The sequence below is a fragment of the Heterodontus francisci genome, chromosome 1 (assembly GCF_036365525.1).
Source record: "Heterodontus francisci isolate sHetFra1 chromosome 1, sHetFra1.hap1, whole genome shotgun sequence".
NCBI classification, from domain to species: domain Eukaryota; kingdom Metazoa; phylum Chordata; class Chondrichthyes; order Heterodontiformes; family Heterodontidae; genus Heterodontus; species Heterodontus francisci.
The window spans coordinates 163,503,569-163,526,360 of NC_090371.1; the positions used below are offsets into that span (position 1 = coordinate 163,503,569).

Below are 22,792 nucleotides of genomic sequence, written 5' to 3' on the forward strand. Positions count from 1 at the left end.
CTCTCCATCTTAATGAAGAATTCTATCATATTAGAGCAACCAGGAGCATTCAGAAACTACAAGGAATTCCATTCCATCAATGTTCAACAGGTGTGCAACCACAAGAAAAGGTTCATGCAGGTGTACGCCAGATTCTCGGGGAGCTGCCGTGATGCTTTTATCTTAACGCAGTCCAAATCCCTTGACCTCTTTAGACTTGCAGGCAGATGTAGGAAATGGCTGTCAGCAGACAAAGGATGCCTTCTTCACATATGGCTCATGACACCTGTGAGAAACCATAGCAATGAAGCCTAAGAGCTATACAATGACAGCCATATGACAACCAGATGTGTCATTGAGCAAGCGATCGGCATGCTGAAGATGTGCTTCAGGTGCCTGGATAGATCTGGAGGTTCCCTTCAGTATTTGCCAGCCAAGATCTCCAGAATGATAGTGGTGGGCTGAACTCTGCACAACATTGAGCAGCAGTGAGGATTGTAGCTCCAGGAGGAGAAAGGAGCTGAGCACACATCATCTGAGGTGAATCCAATGAAAAGGAGGAGCAAGAGGAGGTAAATAGCATCTCCAACAGAGCTGCTCACATCGCTGCCCAGGATGCCTGGGAATTTCTTATAGCTGTATATTCAGTTAGGTCCTACCACTAGTCGCATTTAAAAATCATGTTCAATGGCCATTCTCCCCAGCAATCTACCCACCACCCCAGCCCATTCCCAATCTCATTGACACAAAGGAGTTCTGTCACCAGCCGTTGCACATCTCTTATTGAACCCCATCATTTCATGTATTCCCATTCATCAACAAGCAACTGAGAAGCCACCCAGAAAACAAGAATGGGAAACATGGGAAAGTGGTGCAAAGTAATAAATTTTGTGTGATTCTAGTAAATAACAGAAACTTAACAGCAGGACATTTCCTCAAACACCCATGTGCTTATTCTTGTGGGACTACAAAGCTTTACTATTCTTTTTCCTACTGCTCCTATCTGGTGGAGCCCCTTAGGTTTTGGCAGAGATAGAGGCAGGTCGCTCAGATGAGATGCACTTGGCCGGCAGCCTCTGGGTGTTGGAGCCCATGAGGGTACTGCCAAAGACTGGTCCACCTGCACCAGTGCAGGGGCAGACTCAGTCAATGGGATAGGAGGCAGCATATTGGATACTGGTTGATGGGGTGGGGACATCGTGTGTGAAATAAGAACATTTTGACTGGAATCCCCACTTCAGTATCCCCTTTCACCATCATCCCTTCATGGGAGTTGCACTTCGCTCCTACCATTCTGTTAGAGAGCAGCTTGGGGCAGATCAGTGGTGCACTGATTTGTCCATATTAAGGTGCCAGACATGTTGGCATCCAGAGCCTGCACAGCTGAAGTCAAGGCCTGCATGGACTCATTTTTGATTCCTGCAATTGATGTTTCATAAAGCTGGCCAATCTATCAATGCAAAATGAAAATTTCACAATGCCCTGTGATATCAATCCACTTATCCTTGAGCTGGACTCTTCCATTCTCTCTGTGTCCAACTGAGTAGAGCTCCCTCTGATGTGGACACTTCACAGATGTCCCTGTCATCACTATCTGCTCCTGCTCACTTGAGAACTGTGAGTTACCAGGTGAGATCCCAACTAACTACCTAACTGGACCAAACAAAGTGCAAGTGTGCTACATGAATCCAGTGATGGTGCACCCTCGGAAGGAATCAGTTCCTCTGAGGAATCATTCATCCAGGAGGTTGACTGCCTGCTGCTGTATGTGTGAAAGCCCTGGCAGAGAGAAAATATAGCAATTAGTATTGGCAAGGTAAGAATGTTGTAACTTAGTATTATGGAGATAATCAAACTTCACTTGTCCACAAGAGCGTTGTGTGACATATTGGTCATTGATACCTAATTCTGTCAGCAGGCAACTGGAGGTCCCAATCTTTCCATGTCTGATAGTCAGGGATCCTAAAACACCACTCACCTGCAGCACTTCCTCCTCTGAAGTTGTCAGCTACACAATCTGTGGAGGACCATCTCCTGTCCTCTCCCTCTCACAGGTGCTTTGTGCTCTTTTCCCCGCAATTGGGCAAGAACAGACCTATGAGTGAATTGGGGGGTGGGGGGTGTTCACCCAATGGATGCAGTGCATTTAGTGAAGGTGACTAGCAGGGAGAGACATCAAATTGCATAAGGGTGAGGCTGAGTGACAGTGGTGGATGGATAGGAAGTGCATAGAAAAAACATTGGGTGCACTTGCAAGCTAAATGGGTGTGAGGAGCGATGTGATAGATTAGGTTTGAGAAGGCAGAGTGAGAGGTGGGATGACGTGTACAGCAGGATATATATGAATGTGCAACTGTACTCACCTATCCTGACCTGGTTAGGCCATTAAAATGCTTCTGCACTGACTCCAGAAGCATGGTGCAATTCTTCGGCTGCTGATCTCCTGGCCACCTCCAGCACACCTTCTTTGTTGCAGCAGCAACTTTCTCCCTCCCATTGCTGGGGAAAAGTATGTCCCTCGAGTCCTCACTGACCACAGGAGTACATCAAGAGAAGCATTGCTAAATTGAGGCGCAGCCCTTGACCGTCCTGAATCCATGATGAAACTTTCCCCCTCTCTTTGTACAAACTGCCAACTTCTCCAAATTCCATCTTTGGATTGGCCCTTTAGTACTCAAGTGTGTGCGGTGCGGGTTTGCACCATGCCCGCTGCCACAAATTCGATGCCAAACCCGGAAGTAATATTATAATTAGGTAGCTGTGTTAACAGGCTGACGTGCTGAAATATCTTCCTAGTTTTCCACCCGATATCTCGCCACCCGGCCCACTCCGAACACAGCTCCGGGTTATAGGGGAATTAACTCATTTGGATTGTGTTTAGAAATGTGCTGTCTCCGAAACCTTGTTGTTGATATTACTGCAGAGGAAGCTAATACAAGCATTATGAAACTTTGCCAAATTTGTTGGATGTATGATTAGGAAAGTTAAAAAATTATTATCCTCCATAATGTGACTAAAGTGGATAATTCAGGAGCTTTTTGTTGTAGTATGCAGAATAATATCACACACATCAGGACCCAATAATCCATGGCTCTTGACTTAAAGTGTATGCTTTCAACAGCTGGGTACGCTCACTTGCTGTGAAAGAGGACTTTGCTTCCTGAATAAATAATTTGACCAGCAATTTGAGAGTATGGGCTGAATTTTAAACCATTGGTGCGACTGTTGGCGGTGGCACCAGAAGCAGTGCCGTCACTGCACAAGCGAAATGCAGCCAAACGACTGCAATCATGCAGTGGCTGGCCAATTAAGGAAGGGGAGGGATGGAGCCCGTGCAATCAATGAGCAGAGGCAGGGAACAAGGCACCAATGGCAAGTCATCTGACGCAATGGTAGATGCTGGTGCCATATTTAAAGGGCTGCCAGCCCTGCATTCACTCCTGCCTGGTTTAAAGGAGTACCTTCCTGAGTGGCCTCTGCTGCCCCAGGACCTCTTCTGCTGTCTCTGCTCCCTGATAGGCAAGGAGGTGAACGTGAGCCTTCAGCAACAATAGCTGAAGGCCCATGGTTTAATGATGCCTCCCTGCAGGTTTTCCTCCAGGGTGCAGGGGATAGGCGTGAGGTTTTCTTCCCTGGGGATGGGAGGAGGAGACGTGCCCACCTAAGCAAGCAAGCCTGGATGGAGATTGCAGAAGGAGGCCAGCAGCTGTGAGGTCACCTCCAGGCTTGGATCCAGTGCTGGAAGTGGGTCAATTACCTCATCAGGGCTGGTAAGGTGAGAACTCCGAACACTTTGGACCCCTTGGGCATTGCATGTGGTAGAACGAGAGGGAGCAAGAGAGGAGCTGGAGAGACTGGAGGTCAGCTGGTAATCTCTAAGGAGGCGGGAGCCTCAGATGGTGCACTATCATATCAATTCCTCACATCCTCCAACAGCACAGATGCTCTCACGTCGTAGTCTGACTCGGGCAAACAAGCTGGTGAGCACATCACAGACAGGTATAGCTGCTGGCAGAGCTTGTGACAGCTGAGGCTACTGGCAGTCAGAGGACTGTGGGAGGCCAGGCCCATGCTGAGCCCCAGGCTGAAGATGTGCCTCTGATGTCACCGGCAACACAGGAAACTCCCGACAAAGGCCTCAAAGCCAGGGTGATTGAGGCCCAAAACAGGTTGCCTCTCGTTGAGTGCAAGGCCTTCACAACAAATGACCTGCCACCTTCCCTCACTTGACCTCTGATGAGGTGGCATTGCCCCGATGGCATGCAGATGTGGTTCCCCCACAGAGCGGCACCTTGGCCCCACTCCTAACAATATTTCCCATTGCCCTTCCTCCTCCACCTTCTCTGCCAAGCGATGCTGCCTCACCCGATGGCTTCCCAATGAATACAACACTGAGCTCCTGCCTCCTTGTCTACTCCTATAACCAGACGAGGCTCTGAAGCCCTGTGGTTTCTGTGCGTCATTTGTTAAATCTGACCCAGTGAATAAAATTGCTGTCTATTGGGCTCTTCAGTACCTGAATTGCCTTCCCACCGCGGGGATGTGCGAAGTCTGCCTTTCATGTCGGCCGCCGACAGTAAAATTCAGAAGGGACATCAAGGCATAGGCCCTCCCCTCCCCTGTCGGCATTCCAAAGGGACAGTTCCCTCCGTGACACCCTGGTCCACTCCTCCATTATCCACGACACTTCGGCCTCTTCCCATAGCACCTTCCCATGCAAATGTAGGAAGTGTAGTACCTGCTCTTTTGCCTCCTCCCTCCTCACCATCCAAGGCCCCAAACACTCCTTTCAGGTGAAGCAGTGATTTACTTGTACTTCTTTCAATTTAGTATACTGTATTCACTGTTCACAATGTGGTCTCCTCTACACTGGGGAAACCAAACGCAGATTGGGTGACTGCTTTTCGGAACACCTCCACTCAGTCCGCAAGCATGCCCCTAATCTTCCAGTTGCTTGCCATTTTACTTCACCACACTGCTCTCACATTCACATTTCTGTCCTCGGCCATGCTGCAGTGTTCCACTGTGCATGCTCAAGGAACAGCACCTCATCTTCCGATTAGGCAACATTGAGTTCAAAAATATCAGACCATTACTGCAATTTTGATTATTTCTTTTACCATGTACCAGTCTTAAACTTGTTATTCACATTTTTGTTTCCAACAGAGTTGTTCATTATTCTGCCATTAACACCCTCTCTGGACAAATGCTTTGTCTTTTACTATGGCTATTACTACTCCTTTTGCCTTTTATTTCATGACATCTTTGTCATTGAATCTCTCCTGCCCTCTGCCCTATCAGAGACCTTCCCTTTAGTTCTTCTTCCCCCTCTCCCTTCTTCACTTGTTCAAAACCTATTACATTTCTAACCTTTGCTAGTTCTGATGAATGGTCACGAACCTGAAATGTTAACTCTGTTTCTCTCTCCACAGATGCTGACAGACCTGGTGTGTATTTCCAGCACTTTCTGTTTTTATTTCAGATTTCCAGTATCTGCAGTATTTGGCTTTTATTCTGATAAAAATAACCCTTTTAAGTCAACTCTACTTTCAAATTTGGTTTCAGGAATACAACTTACAAAATATTTGTGACCCAGGAGAGGGTCAGAATGTGGGCTGGAACCTGGCTTTACAAGACACCTGCCCCTTTTACACCAGCGAGATTAAATTGTGTTGTGTAACACCCATTTACAGGTGCTATGCAGCAATCTAAGCCTTGAAAATGGGAAACATCCCAAAGTGCATGGGTGCTACCTTGGGAAAGGGGTTTCCTCACACACCTCTAATAACTGCCAGTGGCATGCAGAGCTGGAAAATGATGACATCAATGAGTGTGCAATGCTGATTTAATGACAGCGTTGCCACGTTCAAACTCCACTGTGATGGAAACCGCACCTGCCAAAATGAGACATATTAATTTTGTCATATGGAACGTTATTTTTGAAATGTTATCAGACATTGAACAAACTTGTTTTAAAAAGACCACAGAACATGGCTGCACATTTGCATTCTAAAAGACAGCGGCATGGAGAGACAATGGGAGTACTCCCAGATTCAATGAGCCAGATGGGTTTTGTCAATAGTGATGATCAAGAGAGATTGAGAGTCATTGAATGTGTAAGAGCCAGCCTTCTACCAACCACCAGCCCCCACCCCACCTCCCACTGAGAGTGTCTGGTAAGCTGTGAGGAATCTACAAACCTCACAGGCGAGGCTGTCTCAAGCAAAAAGCTAGTCACATGACTAACTTGCTGGCCAACATGGAGTTAATTGAATTGTACACACAGAACAGTTTTTGGAAGAGACGGCAATTGAACTTCAAGAAGAGAGCACTCCCTCTCTCTGTCTCTCTCTTTCTCTCGCAAAGTTCCAGAGACACATGGAAGTAACTTAAGCCTTAAGACAGAAGACCAGCAAAACAAGTTTGAAAGTGTGCACTGGGCCCCAATGAGAACTGCAAGACTTAACTTCAATCAAAGACTTCACATCCAACCCAAAACCACTAACTGAACTCCATCTATTACTTTAAATCTTTCCCCTTTAATTCTTTCTCCTCCTACATCTCTATTTGTTTGTGTGTTTATCGCATATTGTAAGTAAACATTGAAACAAGTTATAACATGGATCCAGGGAAAATAGCACTAAGATGAGAAACTAAGAAAGACAGTAAAAAAAGAGAGGAGATACTTAAAAGAGCAAGAAGTATTAGAATACAAGCTTTATTATAGTCCTTGAAATAATACATACATAGCAACAAAGAGCTACAAGAGCAGGTCAGAGACTGGGAATTCTGCAGCGAGTAACTCACCTCCTGTCTCCCCAATCCCTGTCCACCACCTGCAAGGCACAAGTCAGGAGTGTGATGGAATACACTCCACTTCCCTGGATGGGTGCAGCTCCAACAACACTCAAGAAGCTCAACGCCATCCAGGACAAAGCAGCTTGCTTGATTGGCACCCCATCCACCATCTTCAACATTCACTCCCTTCATCATGGATGCAGAGTGGCAGTAGTGTGTACCATCTACAAGATGCACTGCAGCAATTCACCAAGGTTCATTAATGTCATTTAGGAAAGGAAATCTGCCATACTTACCTGGTCTGGCCTATATGTGACTCCACACCCACAACAATGTGGTTTACTCTAATAACTGCCCTCTGAAATGGACTAGTAAGCCACTCAGTTCAAGGGTAATTAGGGATAGAAAACAAATGCTGCCCTGCCAGTGATGCCCGCATCCCATGAAAGAATGAAAACATTTCTCAGAAGGTTGTGAATCTTTGGAATTCTCTACCCCAGAGGGCTGTGGAAGCTCAGTCATTGAATATGTTTAAAGCAGAGATTGACAGATTTCTAAATACCAGTGGTATAAAGGGATCTGGGGATAGTGTGGGAAAAAGGCATTGAAGTGGATGATCAGCCATGATCATATTGAATGGCAGAGCAGGCTCGATGGGCTGAATGGCCTACTCCTGCTCCTATGTTCCTAAGGCTCCTTCGACAGCACCTTCCAAACCCATGATCTCTACCACCTAGACAGGAAGCAGATGCATAGGAACAGCACCGTCTGCAAGTTTCCCTCCAAGCCACACACCATCCTGACTTGGAACTGTATCGCCATTCCTTCACTGTCGCTGGGTCAAAATTCTGGAACTCCCTTCTTAATAGCACTGTTGGTGGACCTACATCCCAAGGACTGCAGTGGTTCAAGAAGACAGCTCACCACCATCTTCGCAAGGGCAATTAGGGATGGGCAATAAATGCTGACCGAGCCAGCGATGCCCACATCCCATGAATGAATAATAAAAAAGAGACCTCCTCCCCTGGACATCTGCTCCCTCCAGTAATGTGCCACCTTTTCCTGCAAACAGAGAAATAGTATTAAGATATTTGAAGCGTCAGAAGCACATAAAGTGATATTTAAGTGCCTATCCTGCAGCGCATTATGTGTATCAGCAAATAAACATATGTTTTCACTGTTGAGAATTTTTGCAAGTCATACATAAGGAATAGGGCTCAGGCAGCAGATGTCCCATTGAACATTTTCATAAACAAATGAATGGGCAACAAAGCTGAGTTGCAAAAATGAAGCTGCAAGCAAAACAAAAAATTGAGTTCCAGGCTCCAGAGACGCAGGCAGGCCTCTGGAAACAAATGGTGGTGTAGGAGTGCGGAACACCACAGAGGCAACTGAGCTGGTAAGTTGAATGATTTGAAGGAAAAAAATGTAATTATTGATATGTTATGTTACTATTGTTATTTATACAGTTATTTATTCAGCTCATCTTTGGGAGAAGGCAGGTGCCCAAGATACATCCCCACTGGCGTTGGCAGCTGCTGGGGTCATTCAAATAGGGAAACCTTTCCTGATCTTGCACACCCCAGCTGGGTCAGGACAGAGATCTCCAGCAGATGCAATCCAGGCACGAGTACCTGAATCACTGGCCATTGGATTTTCAGGCCCAAAATGTTTCTAGAGTAGGGTCCCTTTTGATGCATTATGAAACATGAGCCAAATAGCTGATCATTTTATTGCTGTCAAGGTTGTAAGTATTCTGATCCTGCTCTGTCTTCTGCCACTGTTAAGGAAATTTTTAAAAACACTAAGCCAAGTTTTGACTAAACTCTATGTCAACATATTTTACATAACCCATAATGAAATGTACAGACACATGTTAAATAACAACCTGGAGCTCAGTACAGTGAATGCGTTTGACATTTGTCTAAAATATGCAGGGTTGAAAATTGTGCATTTCTCAAATGTGCATCATGCATTTATAAATATTCATAAAACTTACCCTTTAAATAGCTCAAGGTTCAGAATTAATTGGCACCAAAGAATAAACCAAAATCAAAAAAGTTGTAAAATGCCAATGTCTGAAGAAATATTGCACTTTTTCTTCAACTGCTAATTGTTGGTGGTTGTTTTCAGTGACAGAATGGCACCTAAGTGCAAACTGTTGTCAATAAAATTGCTGATCTCTGTAAAGTTTAAGCTAAAATGATTAACTATTTAGAATCTTGTGCCTGTTGCATAATGAATTAGCCATTAAATTGCTTTGCAACTACTGTATCATCGAGTCTGATCAATATAAAAATGCAGCATAATAGCTACCAGGGAGTGATTACAAGGCAGTAATCTAATTGAGGGGTTCAGAGGATGTTATAAACCATGAAAACTCAAGAGGTTTATGACCTTCATCTGATTCAGGGGTTCAGATTGAAAGTTTGAAACCATTTCCACATTTTTGCTACAAAAACAAAAAGTGCTGGAAATATTCAGCCGGTCTGGCAGCATCTGTGGAGAGAGAAGCAAAGTTAACATTTCAAGTCTGTGACCTTTCATCAGAACTGGCAAAGGTTAGAAAACAATTAGATTTTAAGCAAGTGAAGGGGAGGTCAGTGGGGGAGAGAACAAAGGTGAAGGTGTTAGATAGGGAAGGAGATATTAAATAACAAAGCTGTCCTGGGACAAAGGCAAAGCGTGTGTTAATACTTGTGGTGAAAGACAAAGCATTAGTCCAGAGAGACTGTTAATAGTGGAATAATGAGTAGCTCTGTTCACATGAAAAACAGCCACATGGTTAAAAAATAAAATAAAATAAAAATATGAAAATACTTAAAAAATGCTCTGAAGTTATTGAACTCAATGTTCAGTCCGCAAGGCTGTAGAGTGCCTAATAGAAAGATCAGGTGCTGCTCCTCGAGCTTGCACTGATCTTCACTGGAATTCTGGAGCAGGCCAAAGACAGAAATGTTATTTTTGCTCATTTTTTCTATTTGTTACAAAAGTGAATCTATTTCATTTTACATGTAGGTTTTCAGGTGCTTTTTATATTGGTGCCATTTAATTGTCACTGGTTCTCATGATCTCAGTAACAGACTCAAACAACAGATCAATGGGGAATGTAGCCAGATTTAGCAGTGTACACCCTAGAAGCTGGGTCATAGAACCCAGGCACCCAGATTTTGGATTTAAATGGCACCATTGTAAAACCAGCTTTATTCAGTTTCAAGTCTGTTAGAATTTGTCAGCACTAACTCTAATGGTACAGTGGATGCCATGGTTATGTGATGATATTTGCCCAAGAAGATTAATGACTATGATTATCATTACAGAAAGTTTAACAAGAAATAATTTGTAGTTGTTGATTTGCAAATTGTTGGTCTAGAATATAATTATATGAGGCTAAGATAATAAAAGATTTGTCACCTTCCAATTTTGAGTTACTTTTACTTATGTGAAAATCAACCAAATGTAAACTGAAAATGTTAATTAATAGTACCATGCGTGTAGCTACATACATTAAAAAGGTGCCAAAGTCCCATGGGTCACAGTCCCAGCAGATACTTGTTGAACAAATGGTTTTGCTTCTATTTTATTCAGAACCCAGTTCATAACAATCGAAGCAGTTGAAACAAAAAATTATCAGAACTGATTGAGCTGAATTCCTGGCATGTTCATTCACAACTCCTCAAAACCTCTAGATGATTTTTGAAGAAAATAACTTTCCTTTTAGACAACTGTGGCTCAGTTGGTAGCACTCTTGTCTCTGGGTTCAAGTCCCACTTCAGGACACAAAAATCAAGGCTGACACTCCAGTGCAGTACTGAGGGAGTGCTGCACTATTGGAGTTGCTGCCTTTCACATGAGATGTTAAACCGAGGCCCAATCTGCCTGCTTGGGTGGATGTAAAAGATCCCATGGCACTATTTGGAAGAAGAGCAGGGGAGTTATCCCCGGTGTCCTGGCCAATATTCATCCCTCAGTCAACATTATTAAAACAGATTAATTGGTCATTATCACCTTGCTGTCTGTGGGAGCTTGAGTGTGTGCAAATTGGCTGCTGCATTTTTTTTTATTTGTTTGTGGGCATCATTGGCTTGGTCAGCATTTATTGCCCATCCCTAATTGCCCTTGAACTGAGTAGCTTGCTAGACCATTTCAAGGGGCAGTTAAGAGTCAGCCACGTTGCTGTGGGTCTGGAGTCACATGTAGGCCAGACCAGGTAAGGAGAGTAGATTTCCTTCCCTAACAGGCATTAGTGAACCAGATGGGTTTTTACAACAATCGACAATAGTTTTGTGGCCACCATTAGACTAGCCTTTTAATTTATTAATTGAATTCAAATTTCACCATCTGCTGTGGTGGGATTCAAACCCATGCCCCCAGAGCACTCACCTGTGCCTCTGGATTACTAGTCCGGTGACATTACCATTACACCACCACCTCCCCTTATTTTAAGAATTTCCGTTTTGAGGCATTTCCTACATTACAGCAGTGACTACTCTTCAAAAGTACTGCATTGGCTGCAAAGCACTGTGAGATGTCTGGTGATTGTGAACGATGAATGCAAAATGGATCCTTGAACATCAGCACTAGGAATTTCCTTAGAGGTTCTCCTGATCAGCGGCGTAAATGTGGTTTCTGCTGAATTGCCCCAAAAGTTACAGTAGCTAATTGGTCGAACCTCTCATGAAATTCCCAGCACAGGTGCATTTAGAAATTGTGACATGTCAAAATAACACAGACTTTGTCTGCTGCAGTGGTTACAATAGCAACAGCCAACTGTAACAGTGATTGCTCACCATTGCAGTGTCAAACATTAACTAACAGTGTTCCTCTGGAATAACAGCCTTTATTTGGTGGCGTAGGGCTTCCCAGATAGATTTACAGTTAAGTAGCTGTGCTTTATGAAATATGTGCATGAAAATATTTACCTTTTAAATCCTAAATAAAAATATTCTACTTCTTCTTCTTTGGCCTCCTTGTCTCGGGAGACAATGGGTAAGTGCCTGGAGGTGGTCAGTGGTTTGTGGAGCAGTGCCTGGAGTGGCTATAAAGGATAATACTAGAGTGACAGACTCTTCCGCAGGTGCTGCAGATAAAATTGGTTGTCGGGGCTGTTTCGCAGTTGGCTCTCCCCTTGCGCTTTTGTCTTTTTTCCTGCCAACTGCTAAGTCTCTTCGACTCGCCACACTTTAGCCCCACCTTTATGGCTGCCCGCCAGCTCTGGCGATCGTTGGCAACTGACTCCCACGACTTGTGATCAATGTCACAGGACTTCATGTCGCGTTTGCAGACGTCTTTAAAGCGGAGACATGGACGGCCGGTGGGTCTGATACCAGTGGCGAGCTCGCTGTCCAATGAGTCCTTGGGGATCCTGCCATCTTCCATGCGGCTCACATGGCCAAGCCATCTCAAGCGCCGCTGACTCAGTAGGGTGTATAAGCTGGGGATGTTGCCCGCCTCGAGGACTTCTGTGTTGGAGATACGGTCCTGCCACCTGATGCCAAGGATTCTCCGGAGGCAGCGAAGATGGAATGAATTGAGACGTCGCTCTTGGCTGACATATGTTGTCCAGGCCTCACATCATACAATTCTCACATGTTAGCTGTGCATCAAAACAATGACAAGTGGTAAACTGCAAAACTTCATTTCTGCACTGTTCTCTTTAATAACTTATTATGGTGGTTCTACATGGGTGAAAAAGATTTTGAGGTAATTATTCCTTTTTCACTACATTTTCTATACAATACAGTAATAATTATATACATCAATATTTTTTATTACTTACAAAAATTAAATTTTTAACCTTTTAAAGCATCTCCAATTTCAGAGGTACAACTAAATTGTAATAACTGCACATAGTTGTGTTAAATCTTCCATATGCTGATACTCAAGAACCCAATTTCAAGGAAAAGGGGGAGATTATATTGCATCCTTTCACTGAGCAGCTTCAGAGAGCTACTATCGAATAATTTGTGTGATAGTTTCAGAAGATATATATTTAAGGAGAGTGATTTGCTTTCGCATATGAACTAACAGAAACATCGGAGTCAATACTAAACCCCCTTGACAGGCGAGATGAGATTGGACAAGGGGGTTAATAATTTAAAACTGACTCACCGCAGCTGAGTTTGCCACCATTTTAAGTGCAGTGGGTTGTGTGGCATGTCTGTGTCCTGTCTTGGAGAGGCGGGATATACTCAGATAATCCAGAAACTGCAGACTGGAGGACAGTACTAGGGATACCATCATTCCCATATTTACAGGGAGAGAGCAGGGAAGCGCAGTAGTTGATGGTGGATGATAATATTTAAATCAGGATAGCACTGTACAATTGGGAGCCTGATTTAAATTTAACAGTTTCAGCCAGGTTTCCCAGGGTTCGGGAAACCTGGCAGTAAAATGGAGATGGGAGCAGCTGACTGCAGAAGGTATGTGCTTTTTAGAGCAGGAGTGCTCCAGCCTGTCCGCTCAAGCAAACCTTCTGCAGATCATGACTCTCCTCATTGCTACACTCTGTTGACTGCCCCCCCCCCCCCACCCCCTCCAACCTGAGATCCCAAGCCTTCTACCCCATGATCTGATAGGATCCCCACTTCCCAACCTGCAATCATGAGCCTCCCTCCTACCCGATTGCTGGGCTCTGCCCACAACGCCCCACCTGACCAAGCCCTGATCTTTCCTTCCCTCCCTCCCGATTGCTGGGCTCCAAATTTGGATTGCTCGAGGCACAAAACAGAATAAAAAATGAGAATGATGTCCTGCTCTTAAATTGGGCAGGACCTCTGTGTGCTCGGGATTTCTGGTTTTCCACCCACAACTGGCTACCGTGCTCCTCTGCTCCCTCCCTGCCTCCCCGTAAATATGGGAGTGATGGTATACCTAGTAGTGTCTTCCATTCTGCAGTTTTCGGATTATGAGTATATTGAAGTCAATTAGCATCAACAATTTATAGGAGCTCGTTGTTTATTAGGTCATAAAGCTCTGAAATAGGCAGTAGAATGATTCATCAAACTATAAAACAATACTTTACAAGTTATAACCAATAATTAATTGTTATATATTGTAATCATTGTTTTGGTAGAATTGTGTTCACCAACAACTTTGCTGGAAAAATACTGACAGATAACAAATATTACTTGAAGGAAAACAAGTGATGTGTAAGAGATCGTAATATTTAATCAAAGCTTGTGGTTGAGACTTGTGAGGCCATCCAACCAGGAGCATCGCTAGTTCAAATGAAATACAGGAAGCTCTGCTGTATACAGGGCGGCACAGTGGCGCAGTGGTTAGCACTGCAGCCTCACAGCTCCAGCGACCCGGGTTCAATTCTGGGTACTGCCTGTGTGGAGTTTGCAAGTTCTCTCTGTGTCTGCGTGGGTTTCCTCCGGGTGCTCTGGTTTCCTCCCACATGCCAAAGACTTGCAGGTTGATAGGTAAATTGACCATTAGCAATTGCCCCTAGTATAGGTAGGTGGGAGGGAAATATAGGGACAGGTGGAGATATGGTAGGAATATGGAATTAGTGTAGGATTAGTATAAATGGGTTGTTGATGGTTGGCACAGACTCGGTGGGCCGAAGGGCCTGTTTCAGTGCTGTATCTCTAAACTAAACTAAACAGGTGTACAGAACACTGACCAAATCTGACCAGCATTTATTTCAAAGGCCAAAATGGCTTTTCGAGCTGAAGTAACCTGTTAACAATTGCAAGCTGTTTTCATTACAGATAAACAGAGTCACTGGTGAAAAATCACTTTAAGGCTGTCGAATGTTTAACGAAAAGCAGAACGGCCATAAAAAACAAGTAGAAACCAATAAACAGAAATACTTCTAAACTATGTTTAACTTTGATGCCAAGTTAGAGCTTTGAAGAAGCTTCATGCAGACAAAAACATAGAGTCATTTTGTCTGCAAACACAAAGATAAGAGACTGAACATAGAGTCATAGAGCTGTACAGCACAGAAACAGGCCCTTTGGCCCATCGTGTCCGTGCCGGCCATCAAGCACCTATTTATTGTAATCCCATTTCCACCACTTGACTCATAGTCTTGTATGCTATGGCGTTTCAAGTGCTCACCTAAATACTTCTTAAATGTTGTGAGGGCTCCTGCCTCCGCCACCTCTTCAGGCAGTGTGTTCCAGATTCCAAACACCCTCTGGGTGAAAAAATTTTCCTCAAATCCCCTCTAAACTTCCTGCCCCTTACCTTAAATCTATGCCCCCTGGTTATTGACACCTTCGCTAAGGGAAAAAGTTTCTTCCTATCTACCCTATCTATGCCCCTCATAATTTTATATACTTCAATCAGGTCTCCCCTCAGCCTTCTCTCCTCTAAGGAAAACAACCCTAGCCTATCCAGTCTCTCTTCATAGCTGAAGTGCTGCAGTCCAGGCAACATCCTGATGAATCTTCTCTGCACCCTCTCCAGTTCAATCACATCCTTCCTATAGTGTGATGACCAAAACTGTACACAGTATTCCAGCTGTGGCCAACTAGCATTTTATATAGCTCCATCATATCCTTCCTGCTCTTATATTCTATGCCTCAGCTAATAAAGGCAAGTATCCCATATGCCTTTCTAACCATCTTATCTACCTCTGCTGCTGCTTTCAGTGAGCTATGGACAAGTACACCAAGGTCCCTCTAACCCTCTGTACTTCCTAGGGTCTTACCACCCATTGTATATTCCCTTGCCTTGTTAGTCCTCCCAAAATACATCACCTTGCACTTCTCAGGATTAAATTCCATTTGCCACTGCTCTGCCCATCTTACCAGCCCATCTACATCATCCTGCAATCTAAGGCTTTCCTCCTCACGACTTACGACACCCATCAATTTTCGTATCATCTGCGATCTTACTGATCATACCTCCTATGTTCACGTCTAGATCATTGATGGACGCTACAAGCAGCAAGGATTCCAACACCGATCCCTATGGTACACCACTGGTCACAGGCTTCCAATCGCAAAAACAACCCTCGACCAAAACCCTCTGCCTCCTGCCACTAAGCCAATATTGGATCCAATTGCCAAATTGCCCTGGATCCCATGGGCTCTTAGCTTCTTAACCAATCTCCCATGTGAGACCTTATCAAAAGCCTTACTGAAGTCTATGTAGACTACATCAACTGCTTTACCCTCATCTACACATCCAGTCACCCACCACCTCAAAAACTTCAATCAAGTTAGTTAGACACGATCTCCCCCGACAAAGCCATGCTGACTATTCTTGATTAATCCCTGCCTCTCCAAGTGGAGATTAATCCTGTCCCTCTGAATTTTTTCCAATAGTTTCCCTATCACTGATGTTAGACTCACCGGCCTGTAATTACCTGGTTTATCCCTGCTACCCTTCTTGAATAATGGTACCACATTTGCTGCCCTCCAGTCCTCTGGCACCTCTCCTGTGGCCAGAGAGGATTTGAAAATTTGTGTCAAGAGCCCCTGCTATCTCCTCTCTTGCCTCACATAACAGCCTGGGACACATCTCATCTGGGCTTGGGGATTTATCCACTTTTAAGCCCGCTAAAACAGCTAATACTTCCTCTCTGTCCATGCTAATTTGTTCAAGTATATCACAATCACCTTCCCTGTTCTCTACACCTACAATTGTCCTTCTCCATAGTGAACACAGATGAAAAGCAATCATTTAAAACCTCACCTACGTCATCCGGCTTCACACACAGATTGCCACTTTGGTCCCTAATGGGTCCTACTCTTTCCCTGGTTATCCTCTTGCCCTTAATATACTTATAAAACGCCTTGGGATTTTCCTTTATCTTGCCCACCAGTACTTTTTCATGCCCCCTCGTCGCTCTCCTAATTACTTTTTTAAGTACCCCCCCCCCCCCCCACCCCAACTTCCTCTACTCCTCTAGGGCCTCCGCTGTTTTCAGTGCTCTGAACCTGCCACAAGCCTCTTTTTTTTTTGCTTATCCAATCCTCTATATCCGTTGACATCCAGGGTTCCCTGGACTTGTTGGCCCTACCTTCACCTTTACAGGAACATGTTGGCCCTGAGCTCTAACTATTTCCTTTTTGAATGACTCCCACTGATCTGATGTAGACTTTCCTACAAGTAACTGCTCCCAGTCCACTTTGGCCACATCCGGTTTTATCATATTGAAATCGGCCTTCCTCCAATTCAATACCTTTATTTCTGGTCTGTCTTTGTCCTTTTCCATAACAACCTTAAATCTTACAGAGTTTTGGTCACTATCCCCTAAATTCTCCCCCACTGACACTTCTACTACTTGTCCAGCTTCATTCCCTAGGATTAGGTCCAGTACCACCCAATTCTCTTGTCAGACTTTCTACGTGCTGGCTCAAAAAGTTCTTCTGTATGCACTTTAAGAATTCCACCCCCTTTAAGCCTTTTACACTAAGACTAAACCAGATGTTATTGGGGAAGTTGGAATCCCCTATTATTACCCTATTATTTTTACACCTCTCGGAGATTTGCCTACATATCTGCTCCTCTATCTATCCCTGACTATTTGGAGGCTTGTAGTACACTCCCAGCCAAGTGATTGCCCCCTTTTTGTTTTTAAGTTCTACCCATATGGCCTCATTTGAGGAGCCTTCTAAGATATTATCCCTCCTTACTGCAATAATTGACTGCTTGATCAATAGTGGAATGCATATTCCCATGTGTTAACCAACGCCCTCAATTCATCTGCCTTACTTGTAAGACTCCTTGCGTTAAAATAAATGCAATCCATCCAGCCTTGCATTATTCGCTTGTGCCTTAACAGGTCTATATTTGCTCTGCCTTCCAGACTGACAATTTCTCTTCTATATTTGGCTGTGCATCACCCCCTACTGTACCTCCATACTGTATCCCATCCCCTGCCAAATTAGTTTAAACCCCACCCCCCAACAGCACTAGCAAACCTCCCAGCAAGGATGTTGGTCCCGTTCCGGTTCAGGTGCAACCCATCCAACTTGTACAGGTCCCACCTTCGCCAGAAACAGACCCAGTGATCCAGGAAACTAAAGCCCTACATCCTGCACCATGTCTTCAGCCACACATTCATCTGCTCTATCCTCCTATTCCTATACTCACTAGCACGTGGAACCAGGAGTAATCCAGAGATTACAACCTTTGAGCCCCTGTTTTTTAAGAAATAATAATTTAACTGGCCTTAGTGGTCCAAAGTGTTTTGAAAAGCTGTGAGTGTGTGACACTGACATTGATTGATGACATCAGAACTTACCTTCTTTTGAAATGCAGAGAAACTAGAAATTCTCCAAACAACACTTTGTAAGACATCAATAATTTAAGGAACTTATTGTTTAATTCTGCCCTGGTTTTTAAAAAGTGTGTGTGACCAGGAAAGGAAACTGTTATAACACAACTATAAACACTAAAAGGAACACCAGGAAAGGAAACTGTTATTGTGTTTACTGATAAAGATCTTGAAAGCATCTGTAAATCTTCAAGAAGTGGTGAAATTACTGAAGGTAATGTTAACGTATGCTGATTGTCAAAGCAGTTTCTGATATCATAGTTTGAACAAAGAATTAGATGCCTTGTTGGACAATTGTAGCTTAAGGTGGATTTTGTAGGACAGTATGGTCTTGTTAATGAAACATCCTGCTCACCTTGGAAAGAAAGGTATAAAAATCATTGCAAATAGTGATTCAGTGTTTAAGCCAAACAACTTGATCAGTTGCTGAAGAGTACGATCAACGGGAGGTGACTGATCACTGCGTGCTCATATGTCTAACTCTTTGTAATGTATATGTGACTAACAGGTGTCCTGCTTTGTTAACTGGTACTCCTACCAAACCTAGTACAGACATTAATGTTTAATTTGGGTTTTGAATGTTGTCTCATTATTTTTCGTAATTCTCATATCCAAACGGTAGAGTAACCTGTCAAGGTGGATGAAGGTTACATCTTACAATGGACCTGGTTTTTGTAACATCTTATTAAGGTACATTTATTTTTTCTTTCGAATTTGCTTTCAAAACATCATCAAATTAATCAGCTGTGAAAATGGTAAGTTGCAGCATTTTCCTTGTTTAAGGTCAGCACTTTCTGAACTTCTATAAATATTCACTCACATGATGCTTGTTAATATATCTCTTCAAGCAGAGAAAGACTTTGGCAAGCAGTTTGAACTCTTTGAAAGGCTGATGGCTTTCTCTGTGCCTGAAGCAAACTGCTGATCACAGTCCTTGTGCAGTACATCAGAGTTAATACCTAACAAAATATGCTGGCTGAGCAGGAACATAATGTTTTGCACCAGTCGCAACTCAGACTTGTTAAACTTCATGTGGTCAATTACTGTGGTGAGGTGCCTTTTAACACAGGCTTCACTTTGGGTTGGAAGGAATCAGCTACTGGGTTTTTTACCCAGTGGCTTTTTGATAATTACATTTAACAAATATTAAGGCTTGCATACTTTATTATACCCGAAACACTTGATGTTGCCAATCAAAAAATTCGCTATTGCAGTCTAGCAAAGGCCATTAGCACAATAAATCAAAATTACAGAAGGAAGTGAAGGGTTTAACAACTAAAGGAATATGACCATGAATTCCCAGAATCTAAGTAATATAAACCTCATGAGGTGTGGAAAGCTTATGTTTATGTCTCAATACTAAAGTTATTAATTGTTTCACATTGTAGATTTTTTCTCAATTCCATACCTTATAAAACATCCTTAGTGAATAACACAAAGCAGAAAGTCACAGACTGCAACAGTGGCAATAAAAGGTTTGTCGAGAGAAAAGCACATTTTATTTATTCTGAATGAGAACCTATTGTAGCGAGCACGCTGATAAATAAATAGCAATCAACAGGATACCCAAAAGAAAACATGATTTACAAAATCAGAGCCAATTTAAGCAACAGCCTGAATGTGTGTTCTGAAATTTGAAGTGAAGACAGAAACTTTAGAACACAAAAGAAAGACTCGAAGTAAGAAGGGCAAAGGAAACTTGGGCCTTGTCAAGAAAAACAGGACTGGATTTTTCCTCTGGCAAACTGCCTGTTTTGTTGCAGTGTCAGAATGATGCAGCAGGAAGATGTTGCTGGTACATCTAGTACTGAAACCCACCTTTGAACTGGGCCTTAGATATTTTCCTTCCTATCCTACCCTTCCCAGCAGGGATCTCAGCTACCCTCCCATTGGTCACCTCATCTGACTTAAATAACAAAGAGGGGCCAGGGTTAAGGAAACTTTCTGATTTTCCTGCCTTCACACTGCAGTGTGATTGACTCCCAGTATGACCAGAACAAGGTAAAGACACTGAGTCTACAGCAGCGGTAAGACCACCAAAGCCAGTGAAGGAGGGAGAGGAAATGACCCTTTCCTTTCTTCTTGCTGTTGTACTGCCAACCTCCATTGGAGGCTGGCTGATTCTGAGCCATTTTAGTAAAAGTTAACTTAAATCTTCAGCAGGCTTCTGTGTCCTTTAAATGTAGCTCCTCCCCTTTCTTAGTGATGCAGCAAAGCCCCACTGCAGCATCAAAGGATTTTCAAAGTTTTGTAGTATCAGTGTTGATGGAGCAGTGATACTGCTGGGAGCCCGCCTTGCATGAATGATTGATGCTGAACAGGAAAAGTGGGTAGAGCTATGGCAGGTTCAGTGCAGTGGGTGATACAGTCCTGGAGGAAAATCTATCCCATAATATCTAGCAGCGGGAAGGGGCACAAATTTCAACCCATATCATTTTCATCACATATGGAGACGCAGTTTCTGCCCTCCCAATTTTAGAAGTAACATAATGGATACAATCCTCTTTTCTAAATATTTTAAAATGAAAACTTGGAAAATTATCCCTAAAGTTTATGCGTGACGATAGTGCTTATGGCAGTGCTGTATCTCTAAAAAAAAATTATGATGCATAACTTTACAGACACCCAACAGTTTATGACCTGCAAACCTCATCTTTAAATCTGTGAAACAGTCATCCTAATGCTTGGCTGCAGTGAAATGACAAATTAGCTTTTGGATTGCAATATGAGTCAGATAGGTTACAAAACCTGTTATAACGCTTCTTTGTAAGCATTGGTTCAACCCCAATCCAGAATATAACATGCTGTCCCAGTCACCTAATTAGACAGAGATTATTTTCTGTGAGAAAGTGTAGAGGTGAGTGTTGAAAATGATTTATCAGAAGTTTTATTTAACACATAAATGTAAGGATACTGGACTTATTTCTTTGGAAGAGAAGAGCCTTTCAGCTGAACAAATTAAGTTTTTGAGATTATCAAGAGGATAGACAATTCTCTGTGATGTAGAATCATACAAAAAGAAAGATTTGCATTCATATAATGGCTTTTACAAAGTCTGAATGCCCCGAAGTGCTTTACAGCCAATGAGGTATTTTTGAAGTGTAATGTAGAGAAATCAGCTGCCAATTTGTGCACAGTAAGCTCCCACAAACAGCAATGAGATAATGACCAGATAATCTGTTTTAGTGATGTTGGTTGAGGGATAAATATTGGCCAGGATACTGGGAAGAACTACCCTGCTTTTCTTTGAGTAATGCCATGGGATCTTTTCAATCCACCTGAGAGTGCAGATGGTGCCTCGGTTTAACATCTCATTCAAAAGGCGGCAACACTGACAGTATCGGAAAACACATGATAAAATCAAGAAGATAGCAAGAATCAAGAGGCAGGTGTAATGTTTTTGCATAAAATAGAATTTACTTGTAAAACAAGTTACCAGGGAAGATTATGGAAGTAAATAAAAACATAAATAGCATAAATAGGGTCAAATTAGATAACTGCTGTGATGTACCTGCTCAGGTCCTCTGCTTTTAATCTAGCCAAAGTTCAAGAGGTCAGGAGATGCCTCTTAATTACCATACAAATGGCCACTGAAGACACATCTAGTGCACCTGCCTTGCTGGAGCACAAGTTGCCAGTTCTGGAGGGGGTTGCTGAGATTCCTCCCCTCAAAACAAATGCAAAGTTCTACCTTGCCCCCTTTAGAAAGGAGCTGAAATTTCAAAAAAGTCCACAGAACATTCAGGGCTCAGGCTGTGATCCAGTTGAATCACCACCAATATTCTATCAACCCTCTGACAGACCAGAGACATAGGTATTCCCAGTGTGGAGAGTGCTTTCCCCCATCCAGTCCAGTCCCACTGCAGTCCTCCCTCCTCCCCTCGCCCAGGTTCTCAGTGGCAGGGTGTTGCTGGCTGGGCCAGCATTAATTGCCCTTGAATTGAGAGACTTGCTAGGCCATTTTAAGAGTCAACCACATTGCTGTGGGTCTGGAATCACACGTAGGCCAGACCAGGTAACAACAGAAGATTTTTTTCTTCCCTAAAGGACATTAGTGAACCAGATGGGTTTTTACAACAATGGTTTCATGATTGCCATTAGACTAGCTTTTTAATTCCCAGATTAATTAAATTCAAATTTCACCATCTGCCATGGTGGGATTCAAACCCATGTCCCAGAGCAGTAGCCTCAGTGGCTGGGTCACTGGTCCAGTGATATTACCACTATGCCACTGCCTCCCTTATCACGTTTGTATAGCAAATGATATAGAACCAGAAAAATTAGCTCTGTTTTTTAAAAAAATAAGACGTCTAATTTAACAGGCTCATAGCAAAACGAAACAAAATATCTGGTCATTATCACATGGCTGTTTGTGTGACCTTGGCTGCCATGTTTCCTACAAAATGACTGCACAAAAAAGTACTTTATTGGCTGTAAAGTGCTTTGGGACATTCTGAGATCTTCATAGGAGTGATGATGAAAGAGATAGAGAGAAAGATGAAGCAGAAAAAGGGTGCATATGACAGATGTCAGGTGGATAATACAACCAGGCTGAATATGGAAGGTTCAGAGGGAAAGTGAAAAAACTAATAAGTGAAGCGAAGAGAGGGTATGAAAAGTGATTGGCAGCGAATATAAAAGGGAATCCAAAAGTCATCTATATGCAAATAAATAGTAAAAGGCTGGTAAAGGGAAAAGTGGGGCCAATTAGGGACCTAAAAAGGATTTGCACATGGAGGCAAGGAACATAGCTGAGGTATTAAATAAGTACAT

General features: G+C 43.2%; 1 long non-coding RNA gene across 1 annotated transcript in view; it reads right to left on the bottom strand.

Annotated features, from left to right (window-relative positions):
* LOC137347713 (uncharacterized) overlaps positions 1-8,910 on the bottom strand; it is a 30,911-nt gene extending 22,001 nt beyond the window's left edge. The window contains exon 1 of the long non-coding RNA XR_010969006.1: positions 8,777-8,910. This is a non-coding gene — a long non-coding RNA (uncharacterized lncRNA). The remainder of the gene's footprint in view (positions 1-8,776) is intronic.
* Positions 8,911-22,792: the final 13,882 nt, after the last annotated feature.